Source organism: Zeus faber (genome assembly GCF_960531495.2).
Source record: "Zeus faber genome assembly, chromosome: 9".
In the NCBI taxonomy this organism is placed as follows: domain Eukaryota; kingdom Metazoa; phylum Chordata; class Actinopteri; order Zeiformes; family Zeidae; genus Zeus; species Zeus faber.
In genome coordinates this window covers 32,125,986-32,141,242 of record NC_137197.1, presented here as the reverse complement: position 1 = coordinate 32,141,242, position 15,257 = coordinate 32,125,986, and positions in this window count along the sequence as shown.

Here is a 15,257-nt window from a genome sequence, read left to right as displayed (position 1 = left end):
AATAAAACTAATAAATCCAAAGGTTATTGAAAATTTAAACAAACTTACTAACAAATGAGGAATATTGTAATAATATGAAAAAATATTTTTGGGATATTAGAAATGATACTAAATTAGTTACCGTGATACAGAAATGGGAATACTTAAAATTAACTGTCAGAAAACATTTGATAAACTTGAGCAAAAAGTTGAATGGTTAAAAGAAAGCAGAAGAAACAAAGATAGTTAAAGAATTGCTTTCATATTATATCAGGGTAAATTGTAGTGCAGAGGACAAAGAACATTATCATATTCAGAACAAAACGCAAAGTTATTTTTTGAAAAAAATAATAAATATGATTCCTGTAATTGATGAAACTTTTAGGAATATTTGTGAGGAAGATGTGAGAATTGAATAATTTGATTGCGCCATTAAAAAGATAGCATCTGAACGCTCACTGGGTCCAGATGGAAAAACGTCTTTTACAAATATTTCTGGGAATAAATCAAAATATATTACTATTCCAGGTGAAAAATTAATGCATTATCAAAAAGGAATTAATAACAACAATGAAACAGGGCATAATTAAATAATACCTTAATCTGGAAAAGACAAAAGATTATTAAGCAATCTAGGTCCTATTACTCTTCTAAATACGGATTATAACATTTTCACAGTCTTGGCAGAAGGATTAAAAGAAAGCATTGCGGAAAGGATTAGTACAACTCAATCAGGATTCCTCAAAGGAAGATCTATCCATAATAATGTGCGCTTGGGTCTGGACCTTATTGATTACTGCCATTTAATTAACAATGATGGTTTTATTTTTGGATTTCTATGAAACATTTGACTCGGTTGAACATGCATTTATTTTTGACACACTTAAACATTTTGGATTTGGCTACAGGTTTTTAGACATGATTATTATGCTACATACAAACATCAATAGTTGTATTTCACCCCCCAGAAGGCACATACCCCAAATTCAATGTAGGGAGAGGCATAAGACAGGGATATAGTATTTCAGCTTTTCAGTATTTCAGCTATTCTAAATATAAATGGTCAACAATTTATTATAAGTCAGCTAGCTGACGATACAACACTTTCTCTAAAGAACAAAGAACAAATTCCTTTGGCCTTACAAACAATCAAGTTATTTTCTCAAGTTTGCGATCGAACATGACTGTGTGAACTTGTGAGCATCCACGACTGTCTCTATTCTTCATTATATAACATACCTGTCAAAAATGAAACTCGACACCTGGGGATTTGGATATCCAAATGTGGAGACACTTGTGAGAAGAATCTTCTTCTTCATCTTTTTTCGGCTGCTCCCGTTAGGGGTCGCCACAGCGGATCATCTGCCTCCAATACCTTCTGTTCTGCACATCTTCCTCCCTTACACCAACCGCCTGCATGTCCTCCCTCACCACATCCATAAACCTTTGTAGTTTGATGAATTTGATGTGTTTATGAAGAAGGAGAGACCGCTGAAGCTGACTTGAGTAAAATAATAGATTTATTACAAAAGAACAGCATCAGACTGGACTTGCCTAGGATGCCCAGGAGAGAATCGAGCCGGATGGATTCTCTGTCGAATGACACTCAGGCAGGTGCTTTTATGCTAAGCAAGATACAATATTGACCATCTGATTCCCCTACATAGGTCACCGTTCACGTTTTCACCTCCCTTATCACCGGGACCCCTGACAATGGGCTCTGTCTCTCTCTTGAGACCCCTGGCATCGTCTGGGCACTGTCTTGGGACGCTACTCATTCCCAGACACCTCACATTCTCTTTGGCCTTCCTCTTTTCCTCTTGCCTGGCAGCTCCATCCTCAGCATTCTTCTCCCAATATAACTCTCATCTCCCCTACACACGTGTACAAGCCATCTCAATCTCGCCTCTCTCACTTTTCCACCAAACTGCCCAACCTGAGCTGTCCCTCTAATGTACTCATTCTTAATCCTGTTCATCCTTGTCACTCCCAATGAAAATTTCAACATCCTCAACTCTGCCACCTCTAGTTCAGCCACCTGCCTTTTTGTCAGTGCCACCTCCTCTAAACTGTACAACATAGCTGGTCTCACTACCGTCCTGTAGAGCTTCCCCTTCACTCTTGCCGGAACCCCTCCGTCACAGACACTTGTGAGAAGAATAATGTTCAAAATGCTGTTGATAAACTTAAGAAAACACTAAACACTTGGTTGCAAAGAGATATGACCCTGTTTGGAAGAACGCTGCTAACAAAAATGGAAACTATATCCAGGCTGATCTACCCGGCGTACTCCTTAGCTATATATATATATATATATATATATATATATATATATACACACATATACACACACACACACACACACACACACACACACACACACACACACACACACACACACACACACACACACACACACACACTCAATATAAATTGGGAAAATAAGCATCACATTTCAACAGAAAAGGAGATTTGCTCAAAAAAATGAAGGAGGTAGGACAAAAGCCATATTTTGAAATCATGAATGGAGTATAAAAAATGAAATGGCTTCAATCTTTTCTATGGAATGGCAAAGAGGCGTAGCTCTCATTACCTTCACTTATGTTCAAAAAAATGTGAGGGATAGAGTTCCTGTTAAAATGTGATTTTGGAATATCTAAATTGCCTGTTAAACTCCCTGCCTTCCACTAACAAATCCTGTCACACTGGAAAATGATTTATAAATGTCATTTCAGCCACCACAATGCCCCACTGTGGAATAATACAGTCATAATAAAGAAGAGAAAATCTATATCTATGGAAGACTGGATAAAGAAACAAATATGGTAAATTGTGTATCTGATGGATGGAAATGGTACTATACTTAGATTGGATGAGTTTAATAATAAATACGACTTGGATTGTTCTATTTAAAACTATATGAAGGTGACACAAAACACCTCAATGGTTCAGTTAATTAAAAACAATCTAGATAACAACGCCTCCAACGCCTACATTTAAAATAATTTAAATAGGCTGGATTTTTTACACAAAAGGTGTAATAATTAATTTCTGAGGAAACATTTGGTAAATACAAAGTACCCAGGATTAACGAGGAGGACACTTAATCTCAAAGAAAACTATAGAAAACTGATATATTGGCCATTAGAACAAAATTTCTAAGATTTCCAATTCCTCCTTAACAAAGAAATACATTTTTAAACGCTAAACAAAATGCATCCTTCAAATGAATTAATCAGAACAAGATTTAAACTTCATGTAGATAACTGTCACCAATGCAACACAAATGTCGAAATAACAGAGCCCCTGTTTTATGCTTGTGACACCATCCAAAATGTATGTAAATCTTTGCACAATCGGCTGAGCTACAAATCCATAAATATATATTTCTTCTCCTTCAAAACTATCCAGTTAGGAGTAATCTTGGAGAAAAAGCATATCAAATTTCTAGTTAATAATACCATCATCATAACAAAATACTATATACGTAAATGTTGTATTGCAACCCCCCCCCCCCCAGATTATGGAGTGAACTAAAAAAGGAATTTTCTCTATTCAACAAATGTATCAAAAGAAGTAAAAAACGCCCATGCCAGGAATACTTATATCTGAATATACACCGCATTCCAAATTATTATGCAAATCATATTTTTTTTCCTAAATCATATCTGATTTTCCTAAATAGTCGATCCAAATGACAGTCAGTATAATTTTCAAGTCATCAACCGTTAGGGTATAATTTGAATGTTATTGAACAAACCTCCCAATGATAACAGGTTTTTTTTCCAAAATAAAAAACCCAAAATGCACTGTTCCAAATTATTATGCACAACAGAGTTTCAAAACATTTTATAGGTTGTAAAGAACTGATCATGGTCATTTGTTGAATTTGTAGCATTAGGAGGTCATATTTACTTAAATCAAAAGCTATTTCAATCAAAAACATCTTAACTGGTCAAGTTACATGTGAACACAGGAATCCTTCTTTGATATCACCTTCACAATTCTTGCATCCATTGAACTTGTGAGTTTTTGGAGAGTTTCTGCTTGAATTTCTTTGCAGGATGTCAGAATAGTCTCCCAGAGATGCTGTTTTGATGCAAACTGCCTCCCACCCTCATAGATCTTTTGCTTGAGGATGCTCCAAAGGTTCTCAGTAGGGTTGAGGTCAGGGGAGGATGGGGGCCACACCATGAGTTTCTCTCCTTTTAGGCCCATAGCAGCCAATGACACGGAGGTATTCTTTGCAGCATGAGATGGTGCATTGTCATGCATGAAGATGATTTTGCTACGGAAGGCACGGTTCTTCTTCACATCTTCACACCTTCAGGGACCCTAAAGGGGCCTACCAGCTCTCCCCCCATGATTCCGGCCCAAAACATGACCCCGCCACCTCCTTGCTGACGTCGCAGCCTTGTTGGGACATGGTGGCCATCCACCAACCATCCACTACTCCATCCATCTGGACCATCCAGGGTTGCACGGCACTCATCAGTAAACAAGACTGTTTGAAAATGAGTCTTCATGTATTTCTGGGCCAACTGCAACCGTTTCTGCTTGTGAGCATTGGTTAGGGGTGGCCCAATAGTAGGTTTATGCACAACTGCAAGCCTCTGGAGGATCCTACACCTTGAGGTTCGCGGGACTCCAGAGGCACCAGCAGCTTCAAATACCTGTTTGCTGCTTTGTAATGGCATTTTAGCAGCTGCTCTCTTAATCTGATGAGTTTGTCTGGCAGAAACCTTCCTCATTATGCCTTTATCTACATGAACCCGTCTGTGCTCTGAATCAGCCACAAATCTCTTCACAGTACGATGATCACACTTAAGTTTTCGTGAAATATCTAATGCACTATTCATCATCAATCATTGCACTATTTGACGATTTTCGGCAGCAGAGAGATCCCTTTTCTTTCCCATATTGCTTGAAACCTGTGGAACATCCTTCTTAAGTAGTTTTCCTTTTAATTGGGCTCACCTGGCAAACTAATTATCACAGGTGTCTGAGATTGATTTCAGTGAACCAAAGAGCCCTGAGACACAATACCATCCATGAGTTTAATTGAAAAACAAAAAAATGTTAAATGTTTATGACACTTAAATCCAATTTGCATAATAATTTGGAACGCGGTGTAATTTATTCTAGCCCCTTTCTTAGTTTCTTACTTTTATTTAATTATTATTTTAACAATTCAACTTTCTCTACTTGTATGTTCCTTTTATGTTATTGTTGTATTGTCACATTTCAATCCAGGTTGTTTTGATGTTTCCTTTTTTCCCTCTTGTTTTCTATTTTCGACAAAGTTAAACGTGCCCTGTGTATTAATGGAATATCCTTGATAGGTGTGATTCTGTTTTGGGACGGGAAACCTTCTTTGAATTGTACACCTTGAATGTGTCAGTGTGCTGTTCTATATCTTACAAATAAAGTTGTTTAAATAAATAAATAACTCATGACTGACTGACTCATGTAGGTTGGTTGTTGGTATAAACTCTGCAATTGGGAGACTATTTCAGTCTGCATTCTCTTCCCCTCCAGTGTATTACTGTTTCAAAATCCCTGTCTCTATGTGAAACAAAAACTCCAGTGTTGGCACAGGCTGAAACTAAGTGCGCAGATAGGTGTGCCTCTGCGAGACTAGGTCACTGATGATCAAGTTATGTTCGTCTTTATTACTAGTAAAAGTCTTATCACATACGTATCACACACACCAATCGCTTTTATGTGGCATTTGTTTATTTACTTATTTATTTGGAAAGGATTTAGCCATTTTAATGCCAGGGCTCACCCCTCCACACACAAAGGTTCCACCAAAACAAGTTCCCACCCGAGACTATTTTGCAAGGGCACCGTCGCTGCATCCTGGGCTTAGCGCTGCCCAAGATGATTGTGATTGGTTTAAAAACTACAAACAAGACAGAGCGTTTTTTTCCCCGATACCAGAAGGACAGTGAGATGAACCAGGCCTTTCTCCACGGCACTAAAACAAAGCGTGGAGGTCCGGCTATGCGAGACAAACATACTAACTAGTTTGTTTATTTATTTGAATTAATTCTAAGTTAATTATCTAATTAACTTAGATTTTTTTATTTAACTTGTGCTCCCAGCATGCTGGGCATACAACACAGTATGTATTTGTATGCCATTGCATGTGCATTCTGCAAGTGAAGTTCCACTTCCCAACCTGCAATGCCACTCTTTATCAATTCTTTAATCATCAAGAACTGCTTGCAATAACTCTGTCCTGAGGACGACCTATGGCATGACAAGAGCACAGATTTTTTTTCTTCACAGAATCGCGATCGAGAAAGGGTGAAGGATGTAATCAGGTGTGTTCAGGGGTGCGTTCGAAACAGGTGTTAGTGGTGTGTGTATCTGTCGTGAGTCCTGTATGTGTGTGTGTGTGTGTGTGTGTGTGTGTGTGTGTGTGTGTGTGTGTGTGTGTGTGTGTGTGTGTGTGTGTGTGTGTGTGTGTGTGTGTGTGTGTGTGATGTGTCCACCAGTGAGTGCACATGACTTGTCCCAATTGGTGCTGGTGTAAGATGTCTGAATTATATTGTACAGCCTCCAAGCAGCAGAAAAGGCCCCACAGCCACCCTTGAGTTATGTAGCCGTATACACTCCAAGACCGCAGGAAAGCTCTGAGCACCATGCCCTGCAGCCACAGAAGACCCACCAGCCCCCAGAGAAGCCGGGAGCCTGCGGAGCAACACCACGCATGGCCGGAGGAGCAAATACCTGTCTCAGAGAGAGCGAGGAGTCCCTGCACCCCTGAAGCGCACACATACAACCACCCCCACAGGCACAAGACGCACCTGCAAGCACAGAACCCAGCACCAGACACGGCCCACAGGCCCGGGGCCAAGTCCTCTGCTGACAGACTGACACCCAGCCAAAACTGCCCACCCAGATGAGCCAGCAAAGCCCCAATGCTCAAAAGCGAGGCGCACCATACCGCAAAAGGCTAGATGCCTAGATCTAGGCGCAGGACACCCCGATGTCAGACCTCCCGCCAACGTCCACAGACAGCCAGATAGCCTATCCACCCCCGCCGGTGCCCAGAGCACCCGGCACAGAGAAGCCACGCAGCGGGAGCAAGGCCTTAGAATTTCAGATTTTTTAAACATTTTACAAAACTAAGTGATCGAAGAAGTGGGGTCAAATCAGCTACAAAAGGAGGCAAGGATGGGCTTGAATGAGAGCATTGCTGCTTGTGTATATAACATTTAGCAAAGTTTCTTCACTATTCATACAAAAGCTACAAGAACTATTGGTATCTGGAAATTTGGATAAAACTGGACTTATTTTGCTTTATGTGTACTGCCTTACTTATAGGGTAGCTAGTTATAGGGTAGCAACCATGCCTTTCTCCAGGATAAGCTCCAGTAAAGTGTTCCTTCTGGGGTTATTTTATTAATCTTTTGAAAGACACGTGTTTATTATTATATTTTCCATCAGATATTTCCCACCGATCTAGCTGTAATGAGGGTAAGAGTTTGTCTACCGTCCCATAACTTAAGTGGTTTTTAATCAATTGCACGAACCCAGTTGGAATAGAACGAGTTAAAGATTGAAATTGCAGAGCTGGAATGAGAAAGTCAATAAGTGACATGGATTGAGAATAATAAAGCTTTTATTGCCAAATCCTTCAAAAAGGTGCACGATATGAGTAATACCTTTACAAAACCATTTAGAGAAAAGCAACGATTTCCCCCTGATAGTAATATTACTATTATTCCACAAAAGGATTCTGTGAAGTTATGGACAAAAGCCAGCTGCCATGAGAAAAGGGCTTGGTGTAGAAAACTGACGAACTACATTTAAAACTTTTGGTATTTGACTTTGATGTTTTGAAATTTTTATTTTTATTTTGATTTCTTGATTGGAAATAGAAATTCCACCAATGTGTTCTGCTGTCATGATATTAACAGATAATAATTGAGTAACTAAAATTTGTAAATATGGAGAAATTGGGCAGGCTCAGCAGATCGCTCTATTCATTTAAAATCTTTTGGATGTGTTGAGATCAATTATCATAGAACTGCTGATGTCATTATATAACATGCAAACATGATCCACAGATTTGTCAGTCCGTGAAGAGAAATCTATGTTCAATTGTGTCGAACACTTTTTGGAAGTCTAAAAATAAAATCAGTGCTCAAACGGAATCTGCATTATTAAGTAGATCTAAGAATAAGATGAGTCTTACAGTATATCACAATTTATATGTCTGTTTTTAAGAAATTCAGATTGGGTTTCTGAAATGATTTAATCCAAACCCTTGTTTTGTCTATTTGCGAAGACCAAGGCTAAATTTTATAATCAATTGTTCAAAGGGAAATAGGTCTCCAGTTATCTATATGAAGGGGATCTTTATCAGGTTTTGGGATTAATGTTATGACTCCCTATTTCATTGTTGGGATCATCCCACTGTGATTAATACATTCTCTATATATATAGAATCATGGTTTATTAATGATGTCTCAGAAATGGATGAAAAAATCGATAGATGAACCATCTATCCCAGGGGATTTACCTTTCTTTAGAGAAAATAATGCCTTTATTTTTTTACCTCAACAATAGATAACTCTCGGTCACTTGTGAGAGTCTGTCGCATTAAAATGTGAGCTATAGATCTTTTCAAAGAAGGAGCTAAAATAAGTAGCTTTTTGGAGGGGTTTTTACATGTAACACCTTCAATGTTGAGAGCAGATCATGATTTTTGGGTGAGACTTTGTGTCGTTTTTTTGTTTTTTTTTCAATTACAAAATAACACAATCAGGAATTACAAATATTAGAACAGTCGACCAAAGTGTAAGGATGAGAAAGGAACAACAATACAAGAAGTTACAGTGGAATGAAAATAAAAGCAAGTTAAATAAAGAGAAAATATATATAAATAAGATGCAGAAATAAAAAATAAAACAAATCAAATTAGGAATCAATTTTTAAGACTTACTGTCCAGATGAAACATTTTACTTGTAAAAGAAAGGGAAGCAAGTAGGCCGCCGTGTCTTTGAAAAACCTCCTACTTGTAAAAAAAAGTGTGAAGGAACAGCAATTTAAGTCAAATTGCATCTCGGAATTTTGGGCTCATGTGTAGACGCTGTAGAATTCTCAAACTGCCAAACACAGATTGATCGCGGGTGTCAATGTTAACCCGAACTGAGGCAATGAAAGACATTTAGTTCGGAAGTTTGGAATTACCGAGTTCAACATTTAGAGGGAATGCAGCATTGGTACGTTCCAATTGCCCCATAGGAGTAACTGAGAAGGGCACTTCACAGGGGATGACGCCGTGTCAAGTGATGATTCAACTCATGGAGGGCAAATCTGAAGTCTGCATCCGATGCTGACTCCATAACACAGTCCGGGGTAGTCTATGGCAGCGATCCCCAACCACCAGGCCGCGGACCAGTACCGGGCGCTGGGTCAATTGGTACCGGGCCACACCGAAAGAATAAAAACTTTTTTATTTTTAAAAGTTCCATTTTACTGACTATCGGAGCCTGCAAGGTGTTTTATTTTGAAAAATGACTAGATGGTCTACGCGTCACTTCCTTCGGCGCCTGTTTCCCCACACTTGACTCTGTCACAGTTTTCATGCCCGGTTGGTAAATGAAGCCGTCAATCTAACCCCTGTCAAAATGAGTAAAAAAATGAAATGAGGGAACGACCCGATGATGAGACAGAAGGAAACTCCAGAAGTGCGAACAAAAAGAAAGCTGCTTTTAAAAGGAAATAACAAGAGTCCTACTTGAAGTATTTAAATGTGATTCACACGCTCCAAACCCACTCTATATAATATGTGGTGACCAGCTGTCCAACAAGGCCTTCAAAACTGCTTCGCCACATAGAGACCAAACACCCTGCATTCAAAGCCAAACTGGAATTGTGGGGACGGCGAGTGGACAAAGGGATATTTGACGTGTTTCAAACATTAGCAGGTATTTTGAGAGAGACCGAGCCTATGCCTTCATTCATCCAGCTGGTGCGTGATCACCTATCTTTATTTCAAATGACGGTGGCCTTAAAAGTTTGTTTGAGACAACTTTTAATCTCCTGACGTTCTGGATTAAAATCAAGGCAGAATATCCTGAGATCGCGAAAAAAGCACTGAAAGCCCTGCTTCCATTTCCTTTTTTTTTTTTTTTTTATTTTAATAAAAAAATAATGGACAATTGTGTTGCTTGAAGCCAGTCTGTGGTAGAAAAGGTTGGCGACCGCTGGTCTATGGGATTAAGTCTCCATTCCAAGCATTCACAAACAGATGTCAAGTTACGTAACTCATAAAACACAATGCACAAATAAATGCAGATTATTTTTATCTGTAAATCTATATCTGTCTCTAGTTTACAACTCTTAAATCATCATCTGTACGTCGTGTTGATCATTTTGAGACTGTTCAAAATCCACAAGTGCAGGGAAGACCAAGCGCTTTCCACTAGACAGCGGTAATGCCACATTTATGGACCGATGTTAATCTCAATATCAGAAGAAGAAGAAGAAGAAGAAGAAGAATTTGTAAGTGAAATAATGCCTGTGCTCTGGGGAGCTCAGTGAATCAGGTACTGTATAATGAATTGAGTGTCGCATTCAACGTAGGAGAAGAAAAATGGTTCCAGGAGACAATTGGTATGACATTTGAACGCCGGAGACACAACTGAGGAGGTTTCCTTTGTCAAGACAGGGCAAACTACTGATTTGTCACAGTTTTGCAGCATTTTTGCCTGACTGAATTCCATTTTGTGGGTTGTACAATGAATTTGTTGTTATACTTTTCTCACAAATAATGGAGCAGCCCATGTCCCAGACTGCAACAGATGCCCAGCACAGAGTTAGATCAACAATTTACAAAATACAATAAAAAATATTGTGTACATATGCGTCATTGTCTACATTCAATATGTTAAACATGTAAAAATATCGACATTAAAAATAACTATCTGGTATTGTATTATTAAAATATCTATATCTATAAAAATATGTACTTTTTTAGATGTAAATATTGGCATTGGTATTATATTTGTTTTTTAATAAATATTAGTCTCGGACTGCAGCTAGACACTTATGCACAGCACCGAATTAAATAAAGAATTTAAAACCTGAAAATTCTATGTGTACATTAAATGTATCAGACATAAAAGTAATTGTTCCGAGTGAATTTTCACATAATAAATAGTGTGTGAATAAAAAAAACCCCATCATGATATAAAGTACGTTATCAAAAAAGTAACGAGAGGAGACCCTGTACTCCTGCGTTGCCTCGCATCCATAAATGTTGCATTACCGTCATCTAGTGGAAAGCGCTTGGAAGACCAGGGAAGACCCCTGCACTTTTGGATTTTGTGACACAGCGCGGTAGAACAGTCTCTAAAGGATCCTCACCGGAAATTCAGAAATACATTTCCATTTGAAAAGTTCTACAGATGATGATATACAACTTGTAAATTAGAGACAGATACAGATTTACAGATACAAATACTCTGCATTTATTTGTGCATTGTGTTTTGCGAGTTACGTAACTTGGCATTTTTTTGTGAACGCTTATGTGACTGTTTTAATCCCATAATAGTCGGGAGTAGTCACGCTGTAGAATCATAGCTGTCATGGCTATGTGTGTGTGTGTAGATCTGTCTGCACAATCCCAATCGGCCAGGTAGGAAATCATTTGGCTTGCACTACGATATCCTTGTTTGTTTTGGTGGCAATATACCGCGAGAAACTGTCCGCGTTTAGATTTGTGCTCTTCATAGACAGCAGCTCTTATGTGTGTGTGCAGTGGAGAGAACATCTGCAAATGTCACTTGTTAAATGTGCGCTGCTCAGTCTTTTCGTGGTCATTCATGATTTACAAAATCACGAAATGTGGACGAGGCTTTATGCATTGCGAGTCGCAGAAACTATTGCTTGGTAAATTGTTATTGTTGAGGAATCTATTTTCTTTATGTAAATACATTTTATTGTAATTAGAGATAAATGATCTGTGCCACTATTAACTATTGTATGCTTCCTTACGCAAGCCTGCTCAAATTGACATGAAAAATTGGATGGAGCAACATTATCCACCCTCACAAAGATGTCAGATGTATTTTTATTGTCAAACTTAAATGAGATGTGCTTTTTATTCCGTTAATGTTCCTAAAGTGTGATAACCATCGCAGCTAGAGATTAAATCGATAAATGCAACAGACGCACGCGAGTTGCTGCTGTGACGTCAATTCAAATCAAGACTTGGTTTAAGGGGAAATGTAAATAAAAAACATTTTGATGGCAAAAAAAAGTAAATAACTACAATTAAGAGAAAGTATTTTTATTTATTTAAATAAGTTCACTTCCAGGTGAGAGTTTTTTCACATTAGAACTACACACATGCATTGTTTTCTGCTGATTTTGAGACATATTTGCCACTATATTCAACGGGAGAGAGCCAGTTACCTCAACACTTATACATAAAAATAACATTTATACATCGTTCAGATACAGATCCCCAGCTGGGTGACAGAACGCACACATTTGACCGTTATATTCCAGACGTCTTCAATCGACCTTTATGAATAGACAAAATGTGACGAATGGTGGTTTAAAAATTGTACTTTGCTGTATCAAAAACATAAAAACACCCCCTTTTTACAAGATGAGGAAAGTTTCATTGTGTATGTCCATTCATTTAAATGGTGCTTTCCCGTCTTGTTGATTCATTTGTTGGTGGGTGTGAGGCTAAGGCCATCACACACACATGCACGCGCACACACACACACACACACACACACACACACACAGCTGAAAGTTATATAATTTCAAGACTCCAAATACATGTTGATGTAGTCCTGCTTAACTCCCATTATTAATACTTTCTTCCTTTCCCGGGTGTTTCACAAATCTTCAAAAAGGGAAACAATTCATGTCATGACACAAACACTGAAAAAAAAGGCCAAATTCATAACAAAGCCTACAGATCTATTTTTATACCAAATTGATCATGTGTATACATCACTGACGGTACAAAACAAAACACAGGGCGTGGAATTGTAGTCAGAAAGAGGAAAAAGTCCAAACGTCAGAGTACCCCGTCACTTTGGGGCAGATCTGCAAGATGGATACAATAATGAAATAATGACGACGGCCGTACACGCAAAAGGAAGGGATGGATAAGGAAGGAATTTATTAAGACGAGAACCTTAGGGATATGTAATATACACCAATGAGCCACAACATTAAAACCACTGACAGGTGAAGTGAATAACATTGATCATCTCATTGGAATGGCACCTGTCAAGGGGTGGGATATATTAAGCAGCAAGTAAACAGTCGGTTCTTGAAGTTGATGTGTTGGAAGCAGGAAAGATCGGCAAGCGTAAGGATCTGACTTTGAAAGGGGCCAAATTGTGATGGCTGGACGACTGGGTAAGAGCATCTCAAAAACGGCAGGTATTGTGGGGTGTTCCCAGTATGCAGTGGTTAGTACTTACCGAAAGTGGTCCAAGGAAGGACCGTCGAAATGGGCGACAGGATCATGGCCGCCCAAGGCTCATTGATGCATATCGAGATCAAAGTCCAGCCCGTCTGATTCAAACCCACTGAAGAGCCTATGTCGCAAAAATTGCTGAAAAAGTTCATGCTGACTGTGATAGAAAGGTGTCAGAACACAGTGCATCACAGCTTGCAGACCGGTCAGAGTGCCCATGCTGACCCCTGTCCACCTCCGAAAGTGCCTACAATGGGCACGAGTGTCAGAACTGGACGGTGGAGCAATGGAAGGTGACCTGGTCTGCTGAATCACATTTTCTTTTACATCATGTGGATGGCCGGGTGCTTGTGCGTCGTTTACCTGGGGAATGGATGGAACCAGGATGGACTATGGGAAGAAGGCAAGCCGGTGGAGTCAGTGTGATGCTCTGGGCAATGTTCTGCTGGGAAACCTTGGGTCCTGGCATTCATGCAGATGTTACTTTGATATGTTCCACCTACCTAAACATTGTTGCAGACCAAGTACACCCCTTCCTGGCAATGGGTTTTCCTTGATGGCAGTGGTCTCTTTCTGCAAGATAAGGCACCCTGCCACACTGCAAAAGTTCTTCAGGAATGGTTTGAGGAACATGACAAAGAGTTCAAGGTGTGGACTTGGCCTTAAAATTCCCAAGATCTCAATCCGATCGGGCTCTGGGATGTGCTGGAACAACAAGCCCGATCCATGGGGTCCCACCTCGCAATTTACAGGACTTAAAGGATCTGCTGCTAAGGGTGGTGCCAGATACCACAGGACACCTTCAGCGGTCTTGAGTCCATGCCTCTATCCTTCAGAGATGTTTTTGCGGAATAAGGGGGACAATATTGGGCAGGTGGTTTGAGAGTTGTGGCTGATGGGTGTCAAAATTCCAGGTACAAAAAAATATCAGTGATCAGGTTCGTTTCTTCATCTATACGGTACCATATTTGTGGCAGCATATACTACAGGAAACTTAGTATGCCGGAATGAATGGAGTCTTCGAATAAAAGTCCCTCGAATATTAGTCCTCATGACATGCAGCATTTTAGGTCAAATCTTCCTAATCATTGATTTTTAACAAAAGAATGATTCACCATATAAGGATGTCTAGAAGAATTACATCACAATGTTCACCCAGCACCTACAGTAACTCCAAAATAGAACATAAATGTATTGCCCCACAGACCCTCAAGTCCCCCCAAGCATACCGTTGTGTAGTTGTTTAAATGTATATAAGAAGAATGACACTGATTAGCTTACTGGTTTTCACTATAGCAGCACCTTCAATATGTATTCAAGGCAGAATCTCATCCAGTGATTAAATACAATGATGAGTTAAAAAAACCCGACCATAAATATAATACAGGGCGCACAAAAGCATATGCAGGTGATGATTGGAGGGATGGGTGAGGTGGATTTTGGGAGTTTTCCAGATTAAAAATGTCACAGATTGTGTCCAGACTTAATCCAAAGGGGAAATTTGTTTCATATAACACTAGAATAAAACCAGGTATAAAAATATATTCATTTGTTTTAAATGAGAATATCACAGAATATGTACATGAGGGTTATTCATAGGCATGTCTCAAAGGAGCTTTGCATAATACAGTCAAAGTGTAAAATAGACTAAATCACCATTTTACGATAACTTTTTTTAAGTACTCAAATCGTGCGCTTTTTCCAAGAAGATGGCAGTTTTCACAGGACATTTGTATGAGGACATATATATATATATATATATATATATATATATATATATATATATATATATATATATATATATATATA